We start from the raw sequence: 15,785 nt of genomic DNA on the forward strand, positions 1-15,785 counted from the left end.
TAACATTGATTGCATCTTGGCAATTCACGGTAATTTTCTTGTGTTCTAGTGATTAATCTAATGACACCAGTAGAGTCCCTTTTGCCATGTCAGGTGACAATATTCATAGGATATGGAAACCAGGATGTGGATATAAGGAAACAATGTTGAGTCTATCACACTATCATCAATTTTTTATAAGGTCAAGATTGCTCTAGTAAAGCCAGCATTAAGCCAGGTCAAATCAGGAAAAACAACAAAACACCTTAGCTTAGCCACCATCCATCTTTAGCGTAATCTTTCTGTCTAAATCAAGCAATAATCAAATCAGCCATTAAATATAGATAAAGTCACAATGTGTTGGGTAAAAACATTGCCAAAAGCTGGTACAACCACTCTGGAAATCAGTCTGGTGGTTCCTCAGAAAACTGGACATAGCATTACCTGAGGATCCAGCTACAGCACTCCTGGACATATACCCAGAAGATGCTCCAACATATAATAAAGACATATGCTCCACTGTGTTCATAGTAGCCTTATTTATAATAGCCAGAAGCTGGAAAAAACCAAGATGTCCCTCAACAGAGGAATGGATACAAAAAATGTGGTACATCTACACAATGGAGTATTACTCAGCTATTAAAAATAATGAATTCGAGAAATTTTTAGGTAAATGGATAGATCTAGAAATTATCATCTTGAGTGAGTTAACCTAATCCCAAAAGAACACACAGGGTATTTACTCACTGTTAAGCGGATGTTAGCTCAAAAGCTAGAATTAGCGAAGACTCAACCCGCAGACCACATGAAGCTCATGAAGAAGGAAGACCAAGAGGGGATGCCTCAGTTCTACTTAGAATGAGTTACAAAAATGCTCAAGGGAGCAAATATGGAAACAAAACATGGGACAGAAACTGAAGGAGGGGCCATCAGGAGACCATTCCACCTGGGTATTCATCCCATGTACAGCCACCTAAGCTAAACACTGTTGTGGATGGCTGGAAGTGCATAATCTGAGGAACATGATATAGCTGACTCCTTAGAGGTCTGCCAAAGACTAACACACTCAGAGGACGATGCTCACAGTTAACCACTGATATGATCAGGGGTTTCCCAATGGAGAACTTAGAGGACTGAAGGAGCAGAAAAGGTTTGTGACCCCAGGAGGAAAGCAACAATACCAAACAACCAGAGCCCCTCCCCCCCAACAGGGTCTAAACCACCAGCCAGGGAACACATAGGGAGGGACCCAAGTCTCCAGTGGTATATGTAGGGGAGGATGGCCTTGTCGGTCATAGGTGGAAGAGGAGTTTCTTGGTCCCACAAAAATATAAACACAGAGTGGGGGGGGGATATGAGGGTGGGGAAGGGATAGTGTGGGGGGGTAGGTGCGGTCACTGCCTCATAGAAGCATGAGGAGAGGAATGGGATAGGAGGTTTCTGGGTGGTGGGAGGAAGTGGGGTAAGGGGATAAAATCTGAAATGTAAATATTACAACCAATTTTAAAAAGGGAAAAAAAAGAAAAGTTGTTAGAACCAACATCTTTAAAAAAAATGTCAGCCCCCTATGGGGGGAAATTTTTTTTTTTTTGATACTAAAACTTGTTCTGAGAATTGTATATTGCAGAATACACAGCCTTGGTGTATCTACTCATCAAGCATACAGAGCAGACCTGCCCAAACCTCCGATGTCCTGGAATTCCATCTGGATTCAGTGAAGACACAGCATCAGAGGCTTATCAACTTACTCTTCCCCCCACCCCTCTTCTAATATCTCAATGCCCGTAATCAGCTTGAAGAAGTTAAAGAAGAGTCAGCGCCCCTATTCCCTGGTCTTGGGGACTAATGTGGTTAATAATGGTCTGTCTTTCTAGGGAAAAGTAGTGGTTTTGTTGGAACAGGGAGGATTAGCTAGGACTTATTGCATAGCCATAACCTATTGGTAGAAATCTGTATAATTATTATCAAGATGAAGTTATAATTTCTTAAATGGTACAAAATTTACTTTTATTTCAAATTTAAGGTTTTCATTGGTATGAGCTTCTTATTAATATAAAAATGAGATGAATATTGATAATCTCATGGGCAATGTGCCTGTATAACACATTTAGGAATACAAGGCCTAGACCCAGCCCTTTTTTAACTTTTTTAACTGATTTGGGACGGTTAACCTATGAGTTAAGGGACTATAGCAAATTCATGGCTTTGAGTTTATTGTTAGGGTGTTTTCCATATTTTATTTAGAAACAGCTGAGAGGAGTGAAAAGACAACAGTCTAGGTTACCTTACATGGATAGTTGGTTTTCAAAACGTCAGATGTCCATAGAATTGATGCTACAAATATTTATATATTAATGTCCATTCTGATTAGAGACCTGTCTGCTCCTGGCAGCTTTCTGTCGTGGATTCTAAGAAGAAATTGAGCATTCTTGGAGTTACTCCAGTTGTGTGGTGACAGCCACTAGGCAAGAATTGCCTCTTTCCATCTACAGACAAATTACTGTCCAGAAAAGGACACACATGCAGATTAGTCGACTGATTATATCTGCCTAGACAGAGTAATCAGCCCTTAATAATCCTGCATCACTAAGGTCTGTCAGATGATTCTGGGCCAGAAGGCTGAAGATTTGATGCTCCAATGTTCGGTAGAATAGGGGCTTTTCAGGTGTTCAGCGGTCTCTATAAATTGGCTAAGTTTTAGAAGCTATGTTTAGTGCTTCCCATAACTTCAGTTAACTCAGTCATTCTAGATTTCTGATGGGCTTGAAGACCTATAGTCTCATAACCAATCCTGGCTATTTACTTTGAGAGAAAAGATCTGAGTAGATAGTTTTCAGCTGACATTCATTCTAAAGCCAAAAAAAAAAAAAAAAAAAAAAAAAAAAAAAAAAAAAAAAAAAAAAATCCAGGATCAAAAGTAAGTGTTTTAGTTAGAAGAGATGACAGCGGTTCTGGTTAGTCAACAAAATGATGGACTGGGTATTAGGACTATCTTGTACCTCACTGGTACAAATGGGCATAATTATACTCTAATTGTATTTTGAGAGAAAAGTTTTACTTTAACAGGAAGAGTGATATGTAGGAGGAGCTAAGTGGGAAGGAGTATTGAGAGGAAGAGATGGAGTAAGGAGAGAAGATGAAGGAGAGGAGAAGCTAGGTGATGAGAGAGAGAAAGAGAGAGGGGGCATGGAGGCAGATGTTCACAGGTCTCCACCAGTCAAAGATAGTTTTTATATCTAGGTTGGGTACTGGGTTACGCTTTTGGTTGAGCATTACCAAACTTATAAATCCTTTGATTAACATTTAAAAAATTGTATAAAAGCAAAAAGGAAAGGGGGGGCATGGGACAGGGGTTTTCTAGGGAGGGGAAATGGGGAAAGGGATGGCATCTTAAATATAAATAAAGTATTAAATAAAATTTTAAAAAAGAAAAGAAAAAAACTGGGATGGGGAAAAAAAACATTGCCAAAGAGGTCACTGTGAAAGGACCTCAGGTCTACTAGTTTACTCTATTTAAGAATATCAATGCCATCTTTTATTTGTCAAGTTCAATGGAGACTTCACCTGGAGCAGTTGCTTTTGGGGGTGCTGGGTAAATAGAGCCTTTTGTTTAGATTTGAACAGCATCGAAGAGCTTTCTTTTTAAGGACAATTTTAATGTATTCTTACCTAACACTATTTCATTTTATTAGCAGCATAAAAACAAACTTGTTCCATAATTCTTCCACTGACAATGTTGCCTACTTGAAGGCATCATAAAATTATAAGCACAGATTTATAATTCATCCATTATTTAAAAGGAAGGGACCCTTAATACATTTTATCTGAGAAGAAAGTAATATATTTCAGTTGACAATTACATTACTAGAGAGAATGATTCAAGCATGTAGACAAAAGTATTCAGAGCATATAACTGAAATATAATATTTACATGTATAAAATCTCATTGATTCGGAAAATAAGTAATACACTCTCTAATCTCTAGTAAAGGGAATATTTCATAAGTTAAATCATATAAGGAAAACAAAGCATTAAACACAAATGCCTGTGAGGTTGATAGCAAATCAGATGTGCATTAAAACATCGTATTATGGAACAGATAAAGCAAACTTAAGAACAGAATAAACTAAACCAGAATATTCTGAAGCAATAGTATGCACATTAAATATTGTCATCTCTGGCAGTTTTCTTCCTGGGTTATAAAAATAAATGGCAAATGATTTTAGAGACTTAGGATCTTAGGAAAATAATTCCCACAGCTAAATTACTGCAAACCAAAGGTCAGAGCTGATAATAAATCAATCATTAGTTACTTACTATAGAATACATTTTACATTTGAAAAGCCTCACTGACCAATTTCTTCATGGTAATGAAAAGAACCATTGATAATCTTTATTTCATCTCTTCTAATAGTTCACTAAAATGAAAACAAAGAGCTCACATATGTGCTAGTCTGCACGGAACAGTAGATGGGATTTTGGGAGGGAGAGATAGCAGCCACATTTTGGAAAGGAGAAATTCATGGAGAAGATATTGAAGTAGCCAACCAAGAACTACTTATTGAGTGGAGGCAGTGGATTTTTCCAAGATCAAACAGCTAAGTCCTTAAGCACAGTCTTTGCCAAGACTTAAAAATCTACATTGCTGGGTAGCACTGAAATGTAGGAAGCCAGGGGAAATGGAGAACAGGACAATGCTTCTCAGTCACTAGACGGGAGCTCACTCGTAGATCGCAGGGGTCATTCAGACAGCTAATTGCTCACTTCTCAATTGAAATTTACTTTCTGGAAATGTTCAAGTGAGTGAGCTGAGAAGAGTGAAGAAGCACACCACAAAGGGGTTAAACATACACTCCACGGGGCTAAACATGTTCTACACGCAGACAGAGAGCAGATGTTAAACATACGTACCACATGGGAAGACAGCAGGGAAATTTTTTCTTGAAAGCTAGTGGCCCAAGAAGATTTTCAGATTAGAATAGAGGTTTGGATACCTTCTCCCTAGAAAAAGACCCAGGCAAGCCATCTCTGTTCTCCAGCTGAAAACTACATTTCCCACCACACCAACCTGGACACACAAATACCATCCACAATGAGCCATTTTTTTGTGCTTTGTTCCTAATTATAAGTGAATAGTCTAGGATAGTATTAGAAGGATATTCCTAAAATGAAAGAAGCACTGAAGTAAGCAGCAAGAAAACTCTGAGACAAAGACCTTAAAGAAAAACCTGAAGTTTAAGAGGACAGAACTAAACTAAACAAAGTATAGAGAGTTAGCTTGATAGGTACACACAGATACTGCTGTCAGATGCCCAGGAAAATCCCTAAGACCCATACAAGGATGTTCACAACTGTTTCTAACTTGTGCTCTGGGGTGCCAATGCCTTATTTTGGTCTCCTAGGGAAACTTCAGGCATGTATACCGTAAACACACAAACACACACACACACACACAAATGTACAAGAACATACCCATAAAATCAATGGATATATATATATATATATCATCAGATATAAAATACTACAAATATGCACCTATATAATTTAAGCAGAAGGGTATAAATAGAAATCCTTACAAACTAGCTATAGTTCATATATATTAAAATAAAGGGTTCCAATAACAATGCAATTAAAAAGCTAAAGAAATTAAATGCATGAAGCAGTTGGATGGAAAATGACACCTTTGTATGATCTTTCTAGGAGCAACAGTACTGACTAATGAAAGCTCCAGAAAGAGAAAACAGGGTCCAGGAGATCCAGCAAACGATAAGTACAAAGGGCATGCATTTTGGATTAAAAGGATAAGCCAAATGTACAGGATAAACAACTGCAAACCTTCTTATACCAGGACGCAATACTGAGAAACTACAGGAGACTGTGTACAATGAAAACCTATAAAATCTAAAACTATTTGTCAGATTTTGCTACCAGTAAATGTAATGTAGCTACCAATGAGATCTAGGAAAATAAAATAGTTCTTGGCTTATGTATGACCAACACATAAATGATTTCATAAACATGGGATGCTAATTTAATAAAAGCAAGTAGTTGTAGCAGAATGAAGCAAAAAAAAATTCCTTCTGGATCATGCTATGGAGATGATGGTCTGCAGTGCTGCCAACAGAACTTAGATGAGGGAAGAATAAAGTTTGCCTTCTAGACTTCTACAAACCACCACATAATCAACACGATAAGATTTGAAGAAGCTAAAGAAAGGTGTTACCCATAAGAAATAACTAGGAGGTTGCTAAAGAAAACAGAAGGCCCACTATGAGAGAGACAAAAGGATATCCTGGGATGATGACAAGATAAAGATAATAATAATATTCATGTGCAAAATGAGAAGAAAGCCAAAATTGGGCACCAGTAGCTGATTGGCTCTCGAGAATGTTTCATAAGGGAGAACAAGCATTCTATTCCTTCATGGTTTTGACCTTGTTGAGATAATTCAGTTTTGAACTGAATCAAATGTCAAATAGTGGAGAAAGTAAATAAGAACAAATGGATCAATTATTGACTCCACAAAAATAGAAAAGAAATGCAATCATAGAGACAAAACAGTTTATAGGTGATCAATATTTATATGATCACATAAAAAGTGAATACAAATTTGATTTTAAAGATCTGACATGAACAAGCTGTAGGAAAAAGAAAAAAGAAGCCGTGAGTAAAAAATGAAGCCTTATATTTTACAACAAAAATGCAGGTTATAACTACATAAAAAATGTCAGCTCTGAGACCACATGGAAGTTGGTGTGCTGACTCATGCCTGCAAATAAGTGCTGGGGGAAGGGTGGAGACAGGAGAATTCCAGGAACTTCCTGGGCAGCCAGGGTAGTTGAAGTAGTGCCCCATGCTCACCATGATCCAACCTACCTTAAAAACAAGATGACGAGTGATAGACAGATACACTCAATGTTAATGTCTGCCCACTGTATGTGAACACAGAGGCGTATGTCCCCGAAAATCTATGCGAGCGCACACACACATATATGTACTACATTTCTCTCTCACGTACACACACATAAGCAGACATGCTTCCCCCACCCCCACCCCCACCTCCACACTTGCATGCACATATAGGAAAAATTAAAACTCAAAAGAAATACATGTCATTTGGAAATACACAGATATATGAGCAGAAACACCTATAAATAGTTGAGATCAGGTCCTGCCCATGGGGAACAGTGAGAGTACTGGTTAGCAGAGACATTTAAAAAAAATTTGTTTTTGTTTATCTCTATCCTTGTTTATTATACATCTTTTTGACTCTCAGGTAGGGCCTTGGGTTTTCATCTTGTTTTCCCAACCTTTATAATAGTTTTTGCTTACAATAAGTGCACATCCTTACGCCATGATCGGCATCCTCATCTTCCTCCTCCTCCTCATTTTGGTTTTTCTTTTCTTTTTATATATATTTTTATTGGATATTTTATTTATATTTCAGATGTAATCCCCTTTCCCCATTTCCCCCCACTCAGGAACCCCCTATGCCATCCCCCCTCCTCCTGCTTCTATGAGGATGTGCCCCCACTGACCCTCCCATTTCCACCTCCCCACCCACGATTTCCCCCACGTTAAGGCATCCAGCCTTCACTGGACCAAGGACTTCCTCACCCACCTATGCCTGACACTGTCATCCTCCCCTACATATACAGCTAGAGCCATGGGTCCCTCCCTATGTGCTCCCCTTTCATCCTTCAAAAATTATAATTAATGATGCTTCAAACTAGACATTTATCTTCCTTTACAAATTCAAATACATGTTTTAAAAAGCACACATCTACACACAATCTTACAATCCATTAATGGCTAACCCTTTTTAATGCTGACATAAGAGGACCACAATGTTTTGACATTGTGTACCAAACATCACTTCATTCTGTGACATCTAACTGCAATTTGCAATAGCTTTGAGATGGCTCTAAGACAATCCTAAAGCTTTCAGCATAAATTAGTTCTCTTAAACATCATGCATACATTTTTCCCCAGGCTCCAGCTGACCATGTGGCTGGGTACATAAAGAGGATATGAGCCCTGCCTTATGGCTTCTTGAGCATGGTACAAGCAAAGTACAAACATGGCTCGCCCTTCCAGAGAGCAGTCTTTTTGAGATGCTACATATTGTCAGTACAGTGAAGACAAATATGCTTGTGTCTATTATGTCCAGGCCCTGGACCAGGCACAGAGGAAACAGAATGATGTGTAGATGCTCTCAGTTTCCAAGAACCCCATGGTCAAAAAATATTCGAACATTGACATCTTTTGCAACTGACCTCCATTTGCCTGAATTTCTATGGAATGTCTATCTCTGGCTAATTCATTTATAATACAACACATCCACCAACGGCTTAGGTAACTTTGCAGCAGAGTGGAATAAAACATTGAGACTGAGGACCAGGATATCTGCTGCCAGATAGTGTTCTTTATATATGACAGGGAATCTACATACATGAAATCTTAACAATGAGATTGCCTAAACAAGATTGTCACATGGACAACTCAGTGGACATTCCAGTGTGGATGGGACACCTTACAAGGCCCCACCGCTAAATGAAGAGCTATAGGAATGAATGGTTGCTAAAAGGGGGAGAAGCAGTTTTCTCCAGACCCAGGCCCCCGGCAGGGTAGGTTATCCAGTCCTAAGTGGTTTTATAGACACAGACAGATACACGTACATGCACATATGCACCCATAGGTATTTAAAGAAGTCATGAAATTGAAGGTGAGTGGGAAGGACTTGGGAAGAGTTTTAGGAGGCAGCATGCAGGGCAGTGTAAATACAGTATTCATATATTAATTCTCAAAAATTAATAAAATAAATAAATATGACAATAAATCAACTTTAAAAATACTGTAGACAGTTTCCTGGTCTCTCCTGACAGTGCTAAGTGATGTTAGTCCCAACATAAAAATACATATGTCAGAAAATTCTCCCTTCATAATATGTTTATCTTGCTTCTTTGCCTGAATAGGTCAACAAGCTAGTTTTCTTTTACAATTCACCTAAGTTTTTCACTCCAAAGAGACACTCATGTACAAGAATTTGCCATCATCTTGAGAAGAAAAGACAAAATTTCACATCAACAAGCTTGAGAGACTAAAGAATACCTCCAATATGTGGCAGTTGGTTTTCACACAGTTATGTTTAAAAAAACCCAACCAAACAAGTACATACAGTGTTCTTTTCCTTGTAGAGGAAGGGAAAGGCTGTCAGGGTAAGTGGCTGAAAATAATATGTATTTTATGACAGAATCTGTTTGGTCTGTGATAGAATTTGTCTTGTTTATCAAGTTGTTGCTCACACATTAACAATTGAGAAAATTTGTAGGTCAAGAAATAAACTCCTGTGCTCGCTTCGGCAGCACATACACTAAAATTGGAATGATACAGAGAAGATTAGCGTGGCCCCTGCACAAGGATGACATGCAAATTTGTGAAGCGTTCCATATTTAAGAAAGAAAGAAAGAAAGAAAGAAAGAAAGAAAGAAAGAAAGAAAGAAAGAAAGAAAGAAAGTCCTATCATAGCATCTTACCAAAGACAAAGGTTTCATTTTATTAGAATCATATTAAATTAAATAAAGGCAAATACATTTATTTAGAGGAAAAGAAAAACTCTTTTATGTTTCTGATTCCACCATAGTAATTTTAGAGGTCTCTAAAGTGAAGAATATCCACAATCTTCTCAGTAATTACAATGACTTTCTTTAAAGTCATTTTTTCCTATCAAGGTGAGACACTCTCACATATCGGAGGTTGGCTGTTTTATTTAGAGCATCAGTTCACATTTCCGTTTTCCTTCCTAGTGAGGCCTTGGATTCACTCCTTTACTGAAACTTCAGGGCTCAGCGACATGTCCTCTGGCCTCGTCCTACATTTGTCATGATCAATATGCTTTATTTGGTTTAGCTGATTCATCGTCCTCTTCTGCATCCTGTTCAGTTCTTCCTGGATCGATCAAAGGTACTCACAATGCACACATTGTTGAGGTGAAACATGAATAGGTTGGAAATTTGAGGAAATAAACAAATCTTACATTTTCTTTTTATCCATAAAATAAGAATAGATATATGAGGTTATAATGCTCCAATATAACTTCACCATAGCAGGACATAAGGGACATAGTACGCAAATGTACCTTCACCATAGTGGGACATAGGGGACATAGTATGCCAATGTACTTTTACCAGGTATGAAGGGGCAGATGCTATCTACCTCTCCTCATAATAACAGTGACAAGTCTGCATGATACTGCTTCTTTTTATTTTCTGTTACGTTTTTAAAATTATGTGTGAGATAGTATATGAGTGTGTTTGAGTATATATCTATATATGTCTATGTGTTATATGTATGAGTATATGTGAGAGTTTGCAAGATTATATGTGTATGTGAATATGTAAGTATAAATATGTATATTTGTGGGTGAGTGTGAGAGAGAGAGAGTATGTATGGATAAGTGTGCATATGGGAGTGTGTATCTGAGTGTGTGAACTTGTGAATGATATGTATGTATGATTGTGTGCACATGTGTATGAGAGTACATGAGCATATGCATGAGCATGTGTGTGACTGTGTATGTATGAGGGTGTGTGTGAGGATGAGTATGTGTGGTTCATTAGTATGTGTGAGCATGTGTGTGAGTGTATGTGTATGAATGTGTATGTGTACATGTGTGTGAATATATATGAGCATGAGTGTATTTGAACACTTGTATGTGTGAGATCATATGCATGTGTGTGAGTTTGTAAGTGACTTTGTGTGTGTGACAGCATATGTGTAAATGAGTGTGAACTTGTGTTTGAGTGTGTGTTGGCATGTGTGGGGTATGTATATATGTGTGAACATAGGCGTGTGTAAGCATGGATTAGAATGTGTGTATGTGAGCATGTGTTTGAATGCATATGTATAAGTGTATATATGAGTGTGTGTGAACATGTGTGAGTATGTGTAAGCATGTTTGTGTCTGCATTTGTGTGTGCATGTGTATGTGTGTGCAACAGCACATACACTGCTATAGCATATGGCAGGAAATCAAAGAACATTTGCTGGAGCTGGTTCACACCTTGTACTGTGCAGATTCCGGGCATCTAACTTGGGTCATCTGACTTGGTGACAAGTGCCTTTACCTGCTAAGCCACTTGCCAGCTCCGATCTTCCTTTCCCCTGTTATACAGCAATGTTAGTGACCAGAAAGCTATCACACTGTGGTAGCTATAATGACTTGGGCTCTGTTCAAATGAATCAACTGATGCTTATGCATCAACACAGTTTATATCAGTCCTTAGTGACTGTATATTTTTCTACTTTTTAAGCATAAAATAGCCGGGCAGTGGTGGCGCATGCCTTTTATCCCAGCACTTGGGAGGCAGAGGCAGGCGGATTTCTGAGTTCAAGGCCAGCCTGGTCTACAGAGTGAGTTCCAGGAAGCCAGGGCTACACAGAGAAACCCTGTCTTGAAAAACTAAAACCAAACCAAAAACAAAACAAAAAAACAAAAAAAAAAAAAAAAAAAAAAAAAAAAAAAAAAAAAAAAAAAAAAAAAAAAAAAACCACAAAACAAAGAAGCATGAAATAAAGGGTTTTATTGTGACACTTCCAAACATGAATTTAATAATAGATTGTTAATAGTCACCTCACTATTGCTCTTTCTCCTTCCCTACTCCCCTCTGTTGTGACTCCTTTCACTTCCCTGTTAGTATCTCTTTGAGTTTCCTGTATACCGGAACTTTTCATTTAACACAATGATGTATTATATCACAGTGTAAATTTTTTGCCAAGGTTAGGCCTAAACTTCAGAACATCACATTTTAAATTAGATAAAGTAACTAGATTATTTGATAAAATAATATCTTTGGATTGCTTGTAGAATTAGTTCCATCAGTGTGGATATGACATTTTCAGCTTTACTGTTAAGAAATATGATTCAACAACCCATTTTAGAAGGCATTAAGATAAATGAATATGCAAATGTGGTTCTGCTCTCACAGATGATGCAGGGAGAGAACTCTACTTCAGATTGTATAATACTTATGCTATGTAACACATAGAGAAAAAAAATAAGTCATTAGCTCATTGGCATATGGACCATGCCACTAAGTGTAAGTGATAAGATTCACACTACAGAAACAGAAAGCACAGTCTGGTATGCAAAGACGGAGTTAGCACTCACAGAAACCTGAGTCTGAGCACTATTCCTTCTTCTCTTAGTATGCTAAATTCAGACAGGTCTCTTTACCTCTCTGTACCAGTCAGAGTTCTCTAAAGGAACAGAATAAAGTAGATGAATGTCCAGCGATGGCCATCTCACTATGGAAAAGCCAAGAAGCTGGTAGATGCTCTATCAAGAGGCTGGATGTCTCTGCATCCCATTTGGCACTGAAGTCCTGGAGGTTTGCTGGGAAGCTATTGGCCTTCAGTCTACTCTGAAATACTGGAGGCCGGATTTTGTACTGGCCACTGCAACAAGATAGAACAACATGCCACTGAGAGTGATGGCAATCAGGCAAAACCCAAAGTTTTCTTCTTTCATATCATTTGAATGTGGGCCACCATCCGAAGGATATCTCAGATTTAAGGTCAGTCTTCCTGCTTCATGACGAAACACCCTCACAGGAATAGAAAGCAGCTTGGGTTTTAGCTGATTCCAGATGTAGAAGATATCATTAAACAAAGAGCCTTTTAGAGAGAGGCACCTATAGAGTGGTCAGAAGTGACTGACAAAGAGTCAGAGTAAGGAAGACAACTGCTGGGAGACACAGGGAAAGTCAGAAATCACTGTACTCTTTGCTTTCTAACATCCGAATATCTTCTGGCACATCATAAGCCAATAACAATTAGGTATGAATATTAATATTGCTTTAAAATCACTTTTAGAGTTAAGTACCATTTTTTTTCTCTCCTCAGAGATGAAGCTGCCTCATCCCTGAGGTCATCTATTCTGATTCCGACAATGAGCATTAACGTCTAGCGAGTGCTTGGAATTGTTAGAGTACATCAAAAATCAAATCAGTAAGTGTTGTTCCTTCACTGGGGCCATAAATTCCATCTGTAGCTGCTGGCATTCTACCTGAGTATCCACACAGAAGCATTCATGAATCACCAGCCCCAGTAAAAACAATGCATTTCCTATACTGTTGCAAAATAACAGTACCCTGCGATAAGAAGTAAAGTCACAGATGCCCTACTAGAAGAAGCAGAATCAGGGTGGTGACATCTAAAGGCTCAGTCTTCTGATAGTTACTGAGTTATCTGAAGGAGACTTCGAGGGAGAGGTATCAGTGGTACTCAATCAGGAGTGTCCAACCAGCTATTTTTGGGTCACATCCATCCCAGAGTGGCTATGGAGGAATCCTAACACATTTTTAGATTGGATATCATCCCAGCATCAAATTGTTGGACACTGCTGCCTGGTTGGGACTGATAAATCTAAAGGTAATTATCTAATTTTACATTCAAGATAATGGTACTCATTGGTTATGAGACATAAAATCAGAGACAGTATTGACTTGTATGTGTGCCAATAATCTCTTTCTAACACCTATAGGACACAATGTCATTTCAATTTCGGGGCATAGCATGTAACAAAATGTACATGGCCTACATGTGTGACTAAACTAAATTCTATACTGAGCATTAAAACCAGAAAGGCCACACTGGTTAAATCAGTTCCACAAGATACTTTACATTGGGAATTTTCAATCATATTCCCACTTCTGCTGCTTATTTATAACAGAAAACAATCTGAAGACCAGCTAAGAGTTAAACACACACACACACACACACACACACACACACACACACAAAACAAAACAAGAATAAGGGATGGCATAATTATAAATTCTTTGAAATGTAAATAGTGCATAGAATGTAGTCAGGATTGCTTAAAGAAGAACCTGTTTATTTCAGCTGATTTCTTTTGCAGCTAACATCGTGCATCCTTTCCCCTTCTCATCTCCAATATTGATATTATCATGGTCTCACATATTATTTTCATTTTTATAGTTCTTCCCTCTGAAGTAATCCCTTTCTGGGAGAAGAAAGATAACCTAATAGATTTTCCTATCTTTAATTTTGTAGGCTCTGTGAATTTTTAATGCTAATGCTTTAAAGAATTCCTCTTATTTAAATAAGATATTTGATTTTAAAAAAAGGTATTCTAGATAATCTTTCTACTAAATCTTTAACAGTAAAGCTTTAAAAAAAGTTATTACCATATGCTCCTTAATGCAGAAAGCAAAGATCTAGCAAGGGACTGAGTCATAATGAGGCCAATCTCAATTCCATCAATGCTCTGTTCTATTAAAATCAAATCCAATCACATTCCTCATTTCAACCCAGCACGCCTTGGCTTTGAGGTATGTTCAGAAATGCACTTAAATTAGAAAAGAAACATTAACATTTTATCATATGAATACCACTAATGGCTCGGAAGATTAGCAGCAACACTTCTGGAGACTTCTGAAAATTCACTCAATAATATTCCCATTCATGGCATTGCAAAGGTAGGACTTGTGTTTTCAACTACCATTGCTCAGAAGGAGATGGTTAAAAAGGAAATAAAGAAGAGAAAAGAAAAAAGAAAAGAAAAGAAAGAAAATTGGAAGCCTCATCGTCAGTGAAAATCCTGTATCCAAAAACACATTTGGTATATTTCCAGAGAACATGTCTTTATTAACATCATTCTCAACTATGTGAACAAGTGGGAGGAGGGAGACATTTTTATTTGAGTAACAGATGACTACAGAAAAATATCTATGAGTTTAATTAATTTTATTTGTATTTTTAGTTAGTTCATTTAGAGGTTGTTTTCTTTTATGATGTCATAGTAGGAGTTGCACAAATTCTTCATAATTTTGCTGTCCATTCAGATTGTCTAATCATGAGGTTTTTTTGGTTAGAAGCCTGAGGAAACTGGTCCTATTGCAAATAGCCCCCAGGGTGACACTACACTACACAATACTACCTTATTTAAAGTAAGGAGGAAATGATAAATAATCCTTAATTTATGGCAGGGCTTTATTTATTAATGCCTTTTTCCTTTGAATTAGTTCAATTTCTTGACTGCCTAAATTATAATTACTGTTGTTCTGGATATATTATGAAGCTTTGTCTTGTGGAGAATTTGTGTGTGTGTGTGTGTGTGTGTGTGTGTGTGTGTGTGTGTGTGTGTGTGTAAATAATTTAAGTTACATTGAGTATTATAATTGGTCTTGGTTGCTTCCTAGAATTTAAAGGTAAGATTGGTATTGCAAAAAACACTACACACTTCAGCCACAAGACTTGGAGGAATCAAGCTGTAACTGATCTGGAAGCCACTTTCTTGAGGATTAGATCTCCTATCATGTAAAAATGGTTTGCAATCTTTCAAGGGAGAAAAGCAATTAAAAATCCCAAACAGCTCTAAAGCCAATCAATCACATTGACCAGGGCACAGTAGTGACACAGATCTCAGGTGTAACCAACAGTCATTTGACCAGTTCATTTCATAGGAAGGAACTCATACATGCTACTGTAAACATAGTCAGTCCCCTGTGACTGGTGATGGATCATGGAGGAGAACATATTACTGCCACTGTCCTAAACCAGCATAATTCTCAACTATATGCTAAATACCCATCTTTATACCACAGACAAATGTAGCTTTCATCTCTCAGCAAAGAAGCTTCTTTTTGCAGAAGAGACCACCGTAGCAATCCACAACTGGTCAAAATCCAGGGAACAAAATATTTTTGAATGACCATCTCTAGCTGATACATATATAGCACAGCCCCTACATCTAAAGTTCAGATAACATTGTAGAAGAAGGG

General features: G+C 37.7%; 1 protein-coding gene and 1 non-coding gene across 2 annotated transcripts in view; one reads left to right on the forward strand and one right to left on the reverse strand.

Annotated features, from left to right (window-relative positions):
• Positions 1 to 15,785, reverse strand: part of LOC117707158 (EGF-like and EMI domain-containing protein 1) — a 530,582-nt gene that overhangs the window by 255,777 nt on the left and 259,020 nt on the right. The window lies entirely within an intron of this gene.
• On the forward strand, positions 9,329 to 9,435 carry LOC117708088 (U6 spliceosomal RNA). The gene has a single exon (XR_004606794.1). It is a non-coding gene; the product is annotated as a U6 spliceosomal RNA (small nuclear RNA).

The sequence above is a fragment of the Arvicanthis niloticus genome, chromosome 4 (genome assembly GCF_011762505.2).
Source record: "Arvicanthis niloticus isolate mArvNil1 chromosome 4, mArvNil1.pat.X, whole genome shotgun sequence".
Taxonomy (NCBI): domain Eukaryota; kingdom Metazoa; phylum Chordata; class Mammalia; order Rodentia; family Muridae; genus Arvicanthis; species Arvicanthis niloticus.